Source organism: Macrotis lagotis, chromosome 1 (assembly GCF_037893015.1).
Source record: "Macrotis lagotis isolate mMagLag1 chromosome 1, bilby.v1.9.chrom.fasta, whole genome shotgun sequence".
NCBI classification, from domain to species: Eukaryota; Metazoa; Chordata; class Mammalia; order Peramelemorphia; family Peramelidae; genus Macrotis; species Macrotis lagotis.
The window spans coordinates 634,100,632-634,116,355 of NC_133658.1; the positions used below are offsets into that span (position 1 = coordinate 634,100,632).

The 15,724-nt window shown below is 34.7% G+C and overlaps 1 protein-coding gene and 1 long non-coding RNA gene across 18 annotated transcripts in view; one reads left to right on the forward strand and one right to left on the reverse strand.

The window, feature by feature from the left end:
• Positions 1 to 15,724, reverse strand: part of GTDC1 (glycosyltransferase like domain containing 1) — a 671,515-nt gene that overhangs the window by 298,060 nt on the left and 357,731 nt on the right. The gene's annotated exons all lie outside the window — the stretch shown is intronic.
• LOC141507453 (uncharacterized) overlaps positions 1 to 15,724 on the forward strand; it is a 42,558-nt gene that overhangs the window by 3,094 nt on the left and 23,740 nt on the right. The window contains exon 2 of the long non-coding RNA XR_012474147.1: positions 3,278 to 3,345. This is a non-coding gene — a long non-coding RNA (uncharacterized LOC141507453). The remainder of the gene's footprint in view (positions 1 to 3,277; positions 3,346 to 15,724) is intronic.

A 15,724-nucleotide genomic window follows, 5' to 3' on the forward strand; every position in this document is an offset into this window, starting at 1 on the left:
GAAACACACAGACACACACACAGCCTATGAGGGGGCTAATGGTAGCTAATGGCAGCCATCCCTAGGGTGGGGATGGGGCGGAGGAAAAAAAAGAGGAAAAAAAATTACATTGTTTTATATTTGGAGGTAGATGTGGAGTTTCATGCTCAATCATCTTTTTTATTGTATTCTGATATGGAAATGCTTGTTTTGTTCTGTGAATCAAAAATAAAATAAACTTGTTATTCAAAAAAAAAAAAGAAAATTCTGATCATGACATCTTCCCTTGCACCTCGCCCTCCCCTGCTCAAATTTTGTGAACTCTAAAAGCTATCCGTTATCTCTCTAATCAAAGATATTCTGTTTATCATTTAAAGCCTTTCACAACCTGATACCACCCTATCATTCCAATCTTTTTTTTTTTCATTTTTTAAAATTTTATTTAAGGCAATGGGGTTATGTGACTTGCCCAAGGTCACATAGCTAGGCAATTATTACATGTCTGAGGCCTAGTTTGAATTCAGGTCCTCCTGACTCCAGAACCAGTGACTCTCCTACATGAATTCTAAGATCTAACTACATGAGACTGTTTTTGAGCACAACATTCCACCTCCCATATTTGAGCCTTTTCCTTGGCTATCTCCTATGCTGGATATGCCCCTCCTCCTCAATGCCTACTGGCTTTCCTGACTTCCTTCAAGAGATTTATCTTATATTCTAATTTCTGCAGCAGACTTTTCCCATTCTCCCTACTCCTCATTCATGATTCACCTATGCCATACCTTCCCTTTGCATTATCTTATCTTCCATTTATGCATACACATATACATACATACGTACATATATAATATATATATATATATATATATATATATATATATAATTGTCTATACTTAATTACTGGTAGGGTGTTGTTCCTTCCTCTTCCCTTCCCCCCCACTCCCCTCCCCAACATGTATGGTCTTTTGAGAGTAGAATCTGTGTTTTTTACTTTTGATGTATGTCCCATGATTGGCACACTGCCACAAAGTGACCCTCAGAAATCACTTAATGCTCCAGGGTCTTTGTTTCCACAGTTGTAAAACAAGGAAGTTAGATGACCTTTCAAGTCCTTTTCATATCTACAAATATGATCTTATGATAATCCTATGATCCTATGTAATCAAGAGTAAGAAAAATCCTTTCAATTCCTTTCCACTTCCTACAATGCATATGGTGGTCTGTGTGAAGATCAAAAAGACATTTTTGTTTTCATTTTTCTTCTGCACACCTAAAAACAACAAAATCATCCTCTCTGCAAATGGAAACATCTTGAAGAGTTCCAAAATTGGGTTCGTCAGTCACTGACTAAAGAACATGAAATAAGTTCCCTCTCCCCAGAAATGCTACCTTTCAGAGGTTCTGCCTCAAAGAGTCATCATGGTGAATACTTTTCACAATTTGCAACAACTTTAACTGGAGGGATAGCTCTACAAAAATTTGCCACTATTTTGTTTCTAGTCAAACAAAAAATATATTCTAGAAGAACAATGTCATTGATTAGATATGCTAAATATCAGAGATCAAATACTTTAAATTAAATATGTGTACTCTTTCAATACCATTTGCAAAGTAAGTTTTTGAAAAGGTATTTTCATCTGCATTAAAATACATACAAAATTAAATTAATAGTAAGAAATGATCAAAAAAAGTTAAAAATAGGGCAGCTAGGCGGCGTGGTGGATAAAGCATTGGCCCTGGAGTCAGGAGGACCTGGGTTCAAATCTGATCTCAGACACTTAATAATTACCTAGCTGTGTGGCCTTGGGCAAGTCACTTAACCCCATTGCCTTGCAAAAAGAAAAAAACTAAAAAAAAAGTTAAAAATCTGTGTCAGAAAGTACAGGGCAGAATGGTTACCAATACTTAAAGGAGTTTAATTTATACTAACTCTTGACAGATGTGTAGAACCTTTGAGGTATACATCTTTCAGGTTCCAAAAAAGACCAATAATGCTAGGGCAAAGGAAAATTTAAATACTGTATTTATTCCAACAGTTTTGAAGGGTACATCCAACTGATATACATAATGTAATAGAAACATCCCATTTCCCCAACAGAAATAGATAATCAATTAAGTTATAGTTTATTTTCTCTGAATATTCAGGTCATTTTAAATTCACTGAAAATGACTAAATGCAGTTTGGCTAAGTGAAGCTGCAGAGAAATGGGCATTTGAAAGCTGATAGGCCACTTTAAATCACCTAGGCACTGCTCATTTCACTACATCTTTTATTAAACTAATGCTAGGATACCCTAGCATGTAATTTCCTGGTTTGTGGAAATCCTTCTAATCAGGATATTTAGAATTGATGTCCCCTTTAACTGGACCCCCTTTGTAACATACGCGATGCAGAAGGAAATGCTATCATAACACTTCAATAGTTAAGTAACTTTATGAGAAAAATAGTTCCAAATGTTTTCTAAAACCTTCCAAACCGCACCAAAGAACATTATCGTAATATTATGTTTCCCCATTGCCTCCATTATTTAAGCCTGCCTTTCTTGAAATGATACTTGGATGAAAAACTTCAGTTTATGTAATGTAAAAATTGTTTCAAAAAGAAAAGCCCTGTCTCCATAATTATGATCTACACAGAGATGCCAGTTAATTTAATGCCCTCAACTGCTCTTCTTTATTAATTGACAAAGCAATACCTTAAGGCCCTTTAGTAACTGCAGCTTTTGCACAAAACCTACTTTTCCCCTAACCTAAGCCATGCTATAGTAACATATATTATATTAGTTTATTCATAAGTGAATGTCAAAAGCAATAACTGTCTTAATTATAGATCACATTTTTTCCTTAATAGATAACAGCATTTTTAGGCTATATATATATATATAATCCATATAAAGAGCATACTCTGTAATATACCCTAAGAACTAATATGTTTCACTGAATCTAGTATCAAAGAGAACCTTAATGGTAGCTTATCTCAATCCACTCTCTAACATTCTCTGAAAGCAGAAGCTACCCCTATTTCATGGGGTTTGACAAAAGGCTGTTTGGAAGCAGATTACTGACAGCATGTAATGGCAGGAAGCTGGAACAATTAAGTTCTGATTTGAACATACAGGTAAAATACTGACAGAAAGAAATTTATATATAATATTCAATTCAATCGTGTATTTCAAGTATATCTTTTATATGTAGATACAAATATTTTTCAAATAAACATATATAATATTTAACTAAATCATAAGTATTTCTGGTGACATCTTCTAAATGTAGATGTAAATGTTTTTCAATTTTTCAGGAAATTGTCATGTTCATTATCCAATACTTTTTTTGAATGACTGAGGTATTCAGCCACAAGGAGAAAAGGTATTTAATCCTAAATTTCTGTTGTTCTGATTATGTTTAAGGTTTAATAAAATGAAATTACAGTGCTGTCAAAAATCCCCCAAAGGATAAAAGTTTTGTTAAAGCATACTATGGCAAACTTGAAGGTTATGTTCCAGAATTTCCATCCTACTAGACTTTTGTTGCAATAGATACATCTCATCCTCTTTTAAAACTGTCTGTAAGTAACTCTCAAGTTGCTATTGACTCCCAATGCAAGAATTAAAGGAATTCTGTTATATCGTAATTTAAAAACTAGAACAAAACATCTTTCAAAGACATGAGGTGTAGGCAATTATTGCAGGAAACCCTTAAGTGATTATCTATTATTCAGTGCTGCAATCAGGATTGGAAACCCTGAGGTAGATCAAATTCTGGGGCCCTAGAAGGAGACAGTGTGGATATTGCATAAAGCCTAAGTTAATTAGCAGAAACCTACTACCTTAGGGTCTAAGGTGCCCCCAAGATAGGTCTGGCTCCCTTGTACAGATCCTTACTTTCAGATGGGACTGCCCCAATCCCCAATCTTTTCTGCCTTAAATACATTCACATTATGTTACTCCAGCTGCAGTTACCTTTCAAGAAAAAAGCAAGCTCTATTGCCTACTTCCTCCCAGTTCTCTAGGTTTTCATTTGTTAAAGGAACATCCCAAAACAAAGGATCAGTTTATCTTGGGAATGGATCCCTTGGGTTTTGCCTCTATCATAATGAAGTATATGCAGGTCTTTCCTTCTCTAAAGGGTGGGGCTTGTTCAAGCATTCAGGATCCAGGAACAGAGCAGTGAAGATTAATAATTAAAAATACTGAATCACATAGGCTTTCCTAACATTCAGTACTTTATTAACAATAAGAAGCAATTAGTCAGTACCTAAAATGTACCAATACTATACTGTGTATTATGGGAGATACAAAATAATTAGAAGACATGGTCCTTCCCCCTGAGGAACAGACAATCAACTTAGGAAGACAAGTAATGCATGCAGACTTGATAGTAAAAAGAAACCATCATTGTTTTTCCCTTGTAACCTTAACATACATTTTTTAATAAATTAAAAAATGTATAAATAGTTTGAACCGTATTCCATTCCCCCAAAATATATATCTATCTCTACATATGTACATACACATAAGTATTTTTATATATATGCATACTTATAAATAGATAGATGGACAGACAGATGGAAAGATGGATAAATGTATAGAAGTATATGCACATATGTAAATAGTTATATTTTTTACTTGGCCACTTTTTAGAGTAAAAAGAGAGACTGGATAATTTTGTCACATTCCCTGTGTCCCCAGGATAGTGTCTTAAAAGTACTCAGGGGGCGGTTAGGTGGCACAGTGGATAGAGCACCAGCCCTGGAGTCAGGAGTACCTGAGTTCAAATCTGATCTCTGACATTAATAATTACCTAGCTGTGTGACCTTGGGCAAGTCACTAAACCCCATAGCCTTGCAAAAACCAAAATTTTTTAAAAAAGTAAACCCTCAGGGTTAAGTTGAAAATGTCAGCCATCCTCCGATTTTGGGAAGATTAATATGGAGAGGGCATAAATTAGAAACAAAGAAACTTAAGCCAGGGAAAATCATACTTCTGCTGAAGAACTGGGTCTAGATTCCTCAAGGGCAAGGGTTTGCTTTGGCTTCTTTTTGCATATCTGGTATTTAGCATAGTATCTGTCACATAGTAGGTGCTTAATGATATTGATTGATTGATTGATTGAAGCAGATTTTGCCTACTCACAGATCAATGAGTGAACTTTTCTTTAAACCATCCAGATAACTTTCTGAGGTGGATAAGAAACAAATGCTAGGTTTCTCTCCTTCAGAGGGAAAAACAGAAATGTAGTTCCCTATTCACTAAACAATGTGTCAGATGCAAGGGATACAGAGAGATGAAAAATAAACAAAACAACATAATTTGTACTCCAGAGGAGAATGTGCTAGAGGTAAAGAAGTCTAGGAAAATCTGAGGAAGGAAAGAGAGAGCAATTTCAGATGTGGGTGTTTGGGGAGTGGGGGTGGTGGAGGAGAATTGAGGAGAGAGATATAAGATTTACTGGGCAAGGTGATATCTAGGCTGGGCCTTAGAAGAACAAAAGGATTTCAACAAGTGGAGAAGAAGGGAGTATACTTTGGGTGTCAGGGGTAGTACAATGCACAAGGACTAAGTAGTCCCAGTTGGCTAAAACTGACACTGTATAAAGAGAAATTGTGTGAAATAAGGTGGAAAAATACATTAAACTGAGATTGCTGGGACCTCTGAAGAATAGGATAGGGAGGGGATTTATATTTTATGAACAGTGAACAGGGAGAAAATTAAAGTTTGTGATTAGATGTGTGACATTAGGAAACTTTTATCCTAGGAAAGCATGAAGGATGGTTTGGTAAAGAAGATGACTAGAAGGAGGTAACTAGTTGGTGCAGTATGCTGGCCCTGGAGTCAGGAGGACCTGAGTTCAAATCTGGTCTCAGACACAACACTTACTTAGCAGTGACCTTGGGCAAATCACTTAACCCCACTGCCTTGCAAAAAAAAAAAGATGATTAGAGGAGCAATTAGGAGAATGACAGAAGAGACCAGGTGAAAAACAAAGGGAAAGGGAAGAAGAAGGAGTGTAAGATGTTGATAAGGGATGTCAGAGATACAGAAAGAATGACATGGAAACAGAGATACAGAAAAAAGAGAGTATTTTGAAAACACCAGGTGTTTTAGGAGGTGAATAATGTAAAGTAACACTGGAAAAATAGGATGGCTTCTGACTAAGGAGATTCAGGTTGCAAAAATTCTATTTTTACTTCTAAGTAATAAGGAGTTTTTGAATAGAGGAGTAAGTGATAAGTTTGGAGATGTGCATTAAAATGATTATTTTCGCAGCTGTGCAAAGATAGATTATAGAGGTGAGTGCCTGGAATAAGGGAAACCAGATAAGAAATCTATTACTATAGAATAGGAGAGAGGTGCTCAAAACCATTGAATGTTAGAATTACTCAAGATTTATAGGAACTAATATAACTTCTACCTTTTATGGAAAGGAAAATGAGACCAAGAACAATTAAAGAAATGTCCAGAATAGGTAATTTAGAAGACACAAAGTCTACAACACCAATAACCTCCCTCAAAAGTAATGAGTATTAGGGGAAAATTTCATGCCAAGTCCTTGGTTCTCTTATCATAGAGGAATTGAGGGTAAGATCAAAGATCGGATCATTTCTTCCTCACCTTTCCTTTCTGTTATTCAGATACCAGCACAAACCCTACATTCTTTACCAATCTGTCATACCTCTCATCCATAGCATCTATGCCCTAGATCTATGGTCTCCAGTAAGTAGAATCTAAGGGTGTAGGAGGGATGTTATTAGATGGAAATTGAAAATTCTTGGTGATATAACAAACACTTGCTTTCTGTTCCCACCTTCATCCTTTAACATTTTTTGGCCTATAGTAAAGAGGAAAGACTATGGAGAACAAGAAAAGGTCAAAAGTTTTCATAATTAAGAGAGTGTTGATAAACCTAATTAACAGTCTTGGAAGACAGGGTTGAAAGACAAGAAAAAAGAAGTTAAAGATTGAGTAGTAAGAAAAGGTCATCAGGTTAATGGTGAATCTGGAAGAATGATGGGATCGCACAAGGAGAAAAATGGGTTAAAGAATGTATAGTAAGATGTAAACTAATCTTCTCTAGAAAGCTATTAATAGAGGGTATAATAAGGTTTAATTTTTTTTAAGATAAGAAGACTTGGGGCGGCTAGGTGGTGCAGTGGATAGAGCACTGGACCTGGAATCAGGAGTACCTGAGTTCAAATCCAGCTTCAGACACTTAATGATTACCTAGCTGTGTGATCTTGGGCAAGCCACTTAACCCCATTACCTTGAAAAAAATCTAAAAAAAAAAAGACTTGAGCAAATTGTAGAGAATGGGTAATGAACAAAAACAGAGGAAAAGACAAGATGTTAGAAAAAAAAGGGCTCATCAGTGATGATCTCAAGAGGAATGGGAACATTGGTCTTGAAAGAAGATCTATCTTTTTCTCTGAATCCCCTCAATCTTCCCAATAAAAGGGGAGATGAGTTCATCTGCTAAGAGAAAAGAGGAAACTGGGAGTGGAGTGAGCTTGAAGACAAAGGAGGAAAGTCTGGAATTATTACTTTGAAGACTATTCCAGTGAGTCAATGGGAGATGAATAAAATGAGAGGAACAATAGCATTTCAGGAAAAAGGACCTGCTCAGCTATCTATTTTTGATATTAAGTAAATCATTTAACTTCTCTAGGACTCATCTATAAAGTGAGGGAATTAGACTCAATGTTTCTTCTATTTCTAATGTTCATGATCCTTTTACTGTCATCCAGAAGAGAGTGTCCTTGATCTTGGATCCACTCATCTTTGTTCTGACTTCTTCCAGCAACCCTGAAAAGCTTAGAATCAAGAGTTGAGATGTCAGTGAATGGTGTTACCTAGACAATATATAAGTACTGTATATAAAAACTGGAAATTTGTACTGTACTTTATTCCTTTTGTTACAAGGAACATTACTTGTTTGTGCCTTGGAACATAAAAGGGGGTTGTTTAAGAATGGCTACAATTAAGTATATACCTTAAAACTCAATACCTGTCTCTGACTCTATCTCATAACTTTCCAATCTGTCACTCATTACTTGTGTGATCTTGGACAATTCAAAATCTTTGTGCCTCATTTTCTTTGTCTATAAAATTAGGGCATTTGACTAAATGACTTCTCAGGTTCCCCAAGTGAAGATCAGGAAGCAAAACAAGGCCAAAATATTGATCCCCATCAATCAAAAGATAGTTATCATGTGTCTACAATATCTTCGACACCATGCACGCATCTCTATTCCACTAAACCAATTTGAGTTTTAATTTATTTAAACTTCATTAAATCCTCAGCAATTCTATATTAAAAGAGAATTGGAGTTTAGAATTGTGAAAACCCTACAAATGTCACAAATTTTAATGAAATACTGCTAAAGATTTGTGAGATGAGTTGGTCAAACCACAAACAGCTATGGTAGATATGCTATGAATCTGATCAGATTTATTTTAACAATATTTTTCTTCTTGAAGCAACTCGGGGATATGTATTTTCACATCCAAAGACACAAAATTATATGAACCAAGATGGCAATGTGCCCCCTTTGCATCTTTGGAATTTCTGTTTTCTTCTCTTTCCTTTAGGAGATTGCAAAATAATACTGTGAAAGTTGAATTTCTCAGTGCTAGCAAATTACTTTTAAAGTACAAAAAGAAAAATGTCCAGAACACTATTATGACTTTATTCATATACTTGTATATATGTAAATATGTATCTGTGGAACCTCAGAAAACAATACCTGTACCACTGCCTTAGACAATAAGAACAATCACATTACTGTCTTGAAGAAACTTTGGGCTCAGGATTTTTTTGTTTTTATTATTACTCTTTTCTGCCTTTACCAGAAGTTTGCCTTACCAACTTCAGTACAAGGGTGATTTAAGTCATGATAGCCAAAGTACTGGCATGCACTATTTTACTGAAAAGAAGAATAAAAGAAATAAATGATTATCTTTTAAATTTTTTCCTTCTTTACCTTCCCTATGGTATATCCCATCATGAAGGCATATAACTGAAATGTTGACATGCAAACTTTATAAGTCAATAGGCTTTATATATTACTTAGATTTGAATTTGTCACAGTAGGAATGATTTAATGATTTAACAATATTTTATAGTCAGGCAAACGAATTTCAGAAAGATGCAGGAAAAAGAGAAGAAAAAAGTGGTAAAATACCATTATGAAGAATTTGTTATGAAAAAAAAAAGATGTCAAAGTTATTGAAAGAAGTTAACAAAGTTATATCCTCAAAGCTAGGCAACTACAGCCACATCGATGCTTCATTCTTTATTGGCATTCAGGTACTGAAACATTGTCCATAGAACAGAGACACACAGACATGATGACAACCCTCCCTGCACAACATGGCTAAAAGAGCAGAAATATAGAATTATACAATCTTAAGACATAGGAAGGATCTCAAGGATCATTCAAGAACCTTGGTAATAGAAACTGTTTGACAATAGGGTGGATATATTTGTTGAACAGCTGGACAAAATCAATGGAGTTGAATGTCAATTTGGAGATCTCTAAAAGAGTCATATACCAAGCTCTGTCTGTGGTATCATTCTGAATCTTTTAATCAACATCTTGGATGAAGGCAGAGGTGCCAATTTATAGATAAATATGGTAAAATGGATAAGAGGATAAGTTGGCTAAAGACTTCAATGAAGCAAGGTAGGGTTAAGTATGAACAAACTTACAATGAAAGAATAAAGTTTGATAGTGTAACTGGTAGCATCATTCCCTTTCCAAATCTTGTTTTATCAGAGCATTATAAAGGTTTGCTAAGTAATTATTTAGGATTGAAGTAGACTAAAGAACAATGAAAAGTCATGAAAACAATGATAACTAAAAATAACTAGATAGGGATAAAAGATGTAAGACAGTAGGATCCAGTTGAAGGGAATCATATGAAGGAAGGAGAGCAAAAGATCTTGAAAATTATTACATATTTGTAAATATGGGGGAAAGTATGTTTTGGTAGAATGTTTTAGCTAACACCCAAGCTTTGTCTGTATTGAATGCCTCCAGACTCAAACATCTTTTAGAAATGGATAAAAGCTCATTTGGTTACCTTCAAGATTGGTTTACAATTGTGACTATGGGACAGTGGTCATCACATAAATCTGAGGGAAAGCTAACATGTTGGATGATAATACTAGGATTTAAAAAAATTCTGAAAGGATATAATGGTGATTTCAAACCAATAAAATAGAATTTAAAAGGAATGAATATAAAATCAAAATACTGTAATAAATATAAAATTTAACACAAGTTCAAAAAAATCAATACACAAATGCACATTGGAGCAGTAGAGGTTAAATAATAGTTCCTTTGTGAAAAAGATATAGGAAGTTAGATAGTTTAAAATCACAATAAGTCTACGGTGTGCCACATCAATCAAGACATCTTTGGTCAGGGCTTTTGATTTTATTGGTGTTAGAACCTTCTAGTGATGAAATTCTCCCTATGAATGCAGAATATTAACTATTCTGCAAAATGCAGTCTTAAAGTTCTCTGGAACATTCAGGAATTTATAACTTGCTCAAAGCTACATGGCAAATATGTCAGACCTAAACTTGCTCTTATTGATTCTGTGATCTCAGTCTTTATTAAGAAGTATGGTGTTGGGGCAGCTAGTTGTCGCAGTAGATAGAGTATTGGTCCTGGAGTAAGGAGGACGTGAGTTCAAATCCGACCTCTGACAATAATTACCTAGCTATATAACTTGGGCAACTCACTTAACTCCCAGCTTTGGAAAAACCAATAATAAGATTGATAATGATAATGATAATAATAATAATGATGATGATGATGATGATGATGATGATGATAATAATAATAATAATAAATTGTCCAGAATGAGGAAAGGTGAAAAATTCTTACTTTATTCTGTCCTGGTAAGATGAAATCCAGAATACTGAGTTTAGTTCTAAGTATGCTACATTCTATTTATTTATTTGGATAAGGCAAACGTTATCCGCCTAGCTGTCCCTATCATGCTATATTTTAGAAAGGACAGTGATTAAATTATATAATGAAGAGAAATTTGACTATAATGTTGAGGGGAACTGAACCCCATCACAAAAGGACCAGCTCAAGGAACTAGAGAATGATTAGCTTGTAGAAGTCAGACAGCAATCTTACAAGTATCTGAAGGGCTTTCATATGGAAGGAGAATTCTTGTTTTATCTGTACCCAGAGGCTAGAACTCACTTTGGTAGAGGCAATCCCTCAGAAGGAATACAATACCTGAACTGCATAGGAGATGAGAATGAGAAGATTTTAAAAGGTGAAATGGACAGAATATGGTGAGTGACTGAATGAGGAAGACAAAAGAGAACAGAGGAAAAAAAGCTAGCAGGAACACAGAACATAGGTGACATGGAGAATTATAGGGTCATTAACAGAAATATTGAACTAAGAAAGAGAACCCACTTTAGAGGAAATGCTGATGAAAAAATTCAGTTCTGGAAATCTAACATTCCAACGGGTTTCTTATGTACCTACATACACACAGGCGTTATTATAATAATCTTTAAGATCAGCGAAGCCTGAGAAGGTAGTCATCTTTCCTATTTCCTTTTAGCTTGCTTTATGGAAGCTGCCAATTTATAGATAAAGCCACCTGTCCACTAAGAATTATATGGAAAACACCAAAGGATTTCACACATGTTTTAAAATAGCTAATGTGGGTTAACAGTTTCCAGGCACAATCAACCTGAGCCAAATATCTGTAAGTCACCTGAGGGAAAAGTATCCATTTCACATTCCTAATACTGAGAAAAATCTAAGCATCACAGTCATTCATTTTTTTAGATGCTCATAAGCTTTTTAGGTTTACTTTGACATTAATTAAAATCTTTGAAGTATGTATCAAACCAAGTAGAAAATGAAGTACATTTTGTTGGAAAATGTGTACTTATAATCATATTTGAAGCAAAAAATAGAACTTTTTTGTGAAGGGGCCAGGAAAAATTCTTTATCCAAAGAAATCTTTTCGTATAATAACTTATAACCTGAATTAACTAGTTCAAATTTCATCTTCTATGAAAATCCTCCTCACACCCCACTATACACACTAATGCCACTTTCTTCCTCAGGTTGCCTTCCATTTGAACTCTACAAATCTTATATATAGTTAATCTCTGTTTTTGCCTCTTCTTGTATTCCCAGAATTTAGCATATTGCTTTAGCACACAATACTTGCTTTTTATATCTTTGTTGAATGAAGGACCTACTAAGTGGCAGTAACTTAACCACATTAACAGGACTCAAATTACATCAAAGCTTACTTTTGTATATCTTAAGTGTGAATTAATTGCTACAAAACTTAGGCAGGGTCAAAAACATTTTGCTCAGAAAAGATGTGATGATTGATAGTTCTGAAAATTAACTACATCACTCAAATTTATAAAATAGGTCCCAGTTCCATGTGAAGATATCTCTAAGTTGAAGTAGTAGACAAAAATATATATTTTTGACCACAAAAGAAAGTTATATACTTTGTTTTGATCCTATTATTTCCTAGGAGTCTAGAAAAAAATACATCAAAGAAAAAGGTATGCAGATCTCTCTATCAACACTAACTGGATCCAAAGTTGAAAATCTTTTCCAGGCTGTCAGACTTAATTTGAAAATAAATCATATTTCTTTTTTATTGTTGTGAATATTCTTTACAGTTATATTTTGATTTTCAGGGTTTTTCCCCTAATTTTTAAAATAAGAAATTTATATATATATATGTATATATATATATATATATCAATCTAATATTATTAAATAAAATATGATTCCTATTTTTTTTAGTTGGCTCAGACATCCACCATAGTATCACGTAGGTGGAGACAGGGAGTGAATCAAAGGCAGTTGCAAATCATATTTGAGGAGTGCAATGATTCCTCACATCTGAAGTCTATTGAAAGCTTATGAGTAAAAACTTTGAGAACAAATCCTTTCTGTTCAAAAGTATGTGTCAGTAAAGAAAATCTCAACAACTAGGCACTGTGATTGGCCAGAAATTATGTATTTATTTTTCTTCTCTGGATAATAAAGAATTTTATAGCTCTGAATGTTTTCCAGGAACAAAGCTGACAATGGAAAATAATTCACAAAGATTTTTACATTAGAATTTTTCTTCAACACCCTCTAAAACATTGTGGTGATTTTACTTAATGTCTTTGCTGAAATAAAGTTATCTTCGGGGGAAAATCAGGCAGTTGATGAGATTAGTGTATTGACATTTTTTTTAAATCAACAATATTACCATTAACAAGTTTGTTCAGCACTAGGAGAGTCACTGGAGATACAAACAACCAGAAGACATAGTCCTGGACCCCAATGATCTTTTAATTTATTTGGCAACACTGGACAGATGCCCAGTAAAATATAAGTTCTTCATGGGCAGAAACTATTCATTCTTTTATTTATTTTTGTCCTTTGAAGTCAAAGCATAGTACCCTGAACATATTAAGAACTTAAATTTCTATCATTTGAATAAAAACCAATAGTGTATATTTAAAAATACTGTTTACCAAAAAGACTAGTACGATCATTATAGAATTTCAAGTCAGAAACAACCAATCAAAAAAGAACTGGGACTTAACTTGACGCTTGAACAAACAGAAGTGCTTAGGCAAAAATTCAGCTTTATTCAAGTTGGTTATTAAATGCCTACTTTGTAGAAGGCACTATTTTAGGTCCTGGGGATAGGAAGATAAAAAAAATAATTCCTGCTCTTACAAAACTTGACATTATATAATATGTTTTGAATAAACAAATACAATATAATTTGAGGATAAGTAAAGGAAGGAATTGAAGCAGCTAGATGGTTCAGTGTAGATAAAGCACTAGGACTGGAGTTAGGAAGATCCGAGATCAAATCCTGTCTGAGACACTAGCTTTGTGATCCTGGGCAAAGTCATTTAACTTCTGCTTGCCTTAATTCACTGGAGAAGGAAATGGAAAACCATAGTATCTTTTCAAAGAAAATCCCATACAGAGTTATAAAGAGTCAGACACAATTAAAAGACAAAACATCAACAAAGTAAGCTATCAGGACAAGCTTCAAAGAGAAAAAGCCCATGAACTGAGTCTTGCATGAGAATAAAGAGGAGATGAGAAAGGAATACATTCCAGACAAGATGATGGGAAGGGTAAGGTAAAGCAAGAGTGAGAATGAAATCAGTTGAAAGTACACAGTGAATTGACTCTTAGAAGGAATATTGGGGCTTATGTAATAGAGTATTGGAATATTCAATTGGAAAGATCAATAAGGAGGAGATAAGACTGTAGAAGGTTCTGAATGTGACCAGAATTTCTCTGGGTCTTAAAGAATGCTCAAATATCAAAATTTGAATGCTGAGAAGCCAGTTAATTATCTGGATGGCTCACCCTTCCAGATAACTGAACATCCTTCCAATTCAGCAAGGGCTCCTCCAACATGAGGAACCTTAGTCAGAATTTAGGCTGCCATTTCTTCTCCAGTCTTGAAATTAACCCTTCAATTTTCAGGACCACAGGTACTATCCCTATGGAGGAGAAAAATATCACCTAGCACAAAAATCACAGCTAATTCCTTATATGGAGACATAACTCTACCTTCCCTTAATTCCTTAGGTCCCTCCAGACTCACATAGTGTCTTCCTAAGCCTAATATATAATAATACTGGCATATTATATATATATATATATATATATATATATATATATATATATATACACACACACACACATACACACACATGCACATATACATACATGCACACATGCATGCAATAAATATACATGCACATATATACATATATTATAAAATATAAATGCACATATTAGATACAAAGAATAATGTGAATGTTTTGTTCATAAACCTAAAAAGAGTCTGAGGAATAAGACTGAGTCTTCAAATGGCGTCTGAATAACAATTGACTGAGTGCTAAAAGAATGTCCAAATCAGCTATAAGTTGATGCTAATGACCTTTGTCACTGAATTACCTTGTAATTTTATGACTCTGAAAGAAAGGCAAAAAGGAATCGACATTCTTGGCCCTTCATAGGGGGTCAATTTATAATGTCTATAAATAGCTGTGATCTGTCCTTAACTCTAACTCTGTCTAGTGTACTTGAGTTGACTATGGAGTTCTGTTTCTAAAGGTTCCATCAATATTTCAACCTTAAAATAGCATGAAATGTTGACTGAGATTTCCCCTCGTCCTGTTGAGGTCGCACTACAGTACGGGTACTGGTGGAATAGTACTGATATATCTCCAAGTGTTTTCATGTTCCTGCTTGGAATGGCTTGACAGTTGATATGTTTGAGGTTTTGGTCTATGAAAACTATACCACCTGGGAGTGGTGATGGCAGAAGTCTGCTCACCCACTCAGCACTCTTGTGGGGAGCAGTAGTGGCAGCCCATACATTTAGAAGCCCTAGCACCTTTCATGGTCATATGAGGAACAAATTACAGACCCACCATGGCCAGCTCCTTTTGATTTTTTGAGCTGGAGCTGGTTGGCAGCAGGAGGAGGCTGTGGAATCTGTCCTGGGCTACATTTGCAAATTTCTGACTCTGGAAGTTGGGAGGTAGTTTAGTTTGGTCTATTGGTGTTGACAGATATGTTGTTAATAGATTTTACCATGCTTCTATTTTTAGTGAATTAACTTTTTCACCACTATACTGTGATATCATGTAATTTAAATTAAAACTGTGATCAAGGAATAATTCTGAGTGGAAATTTGGGTTC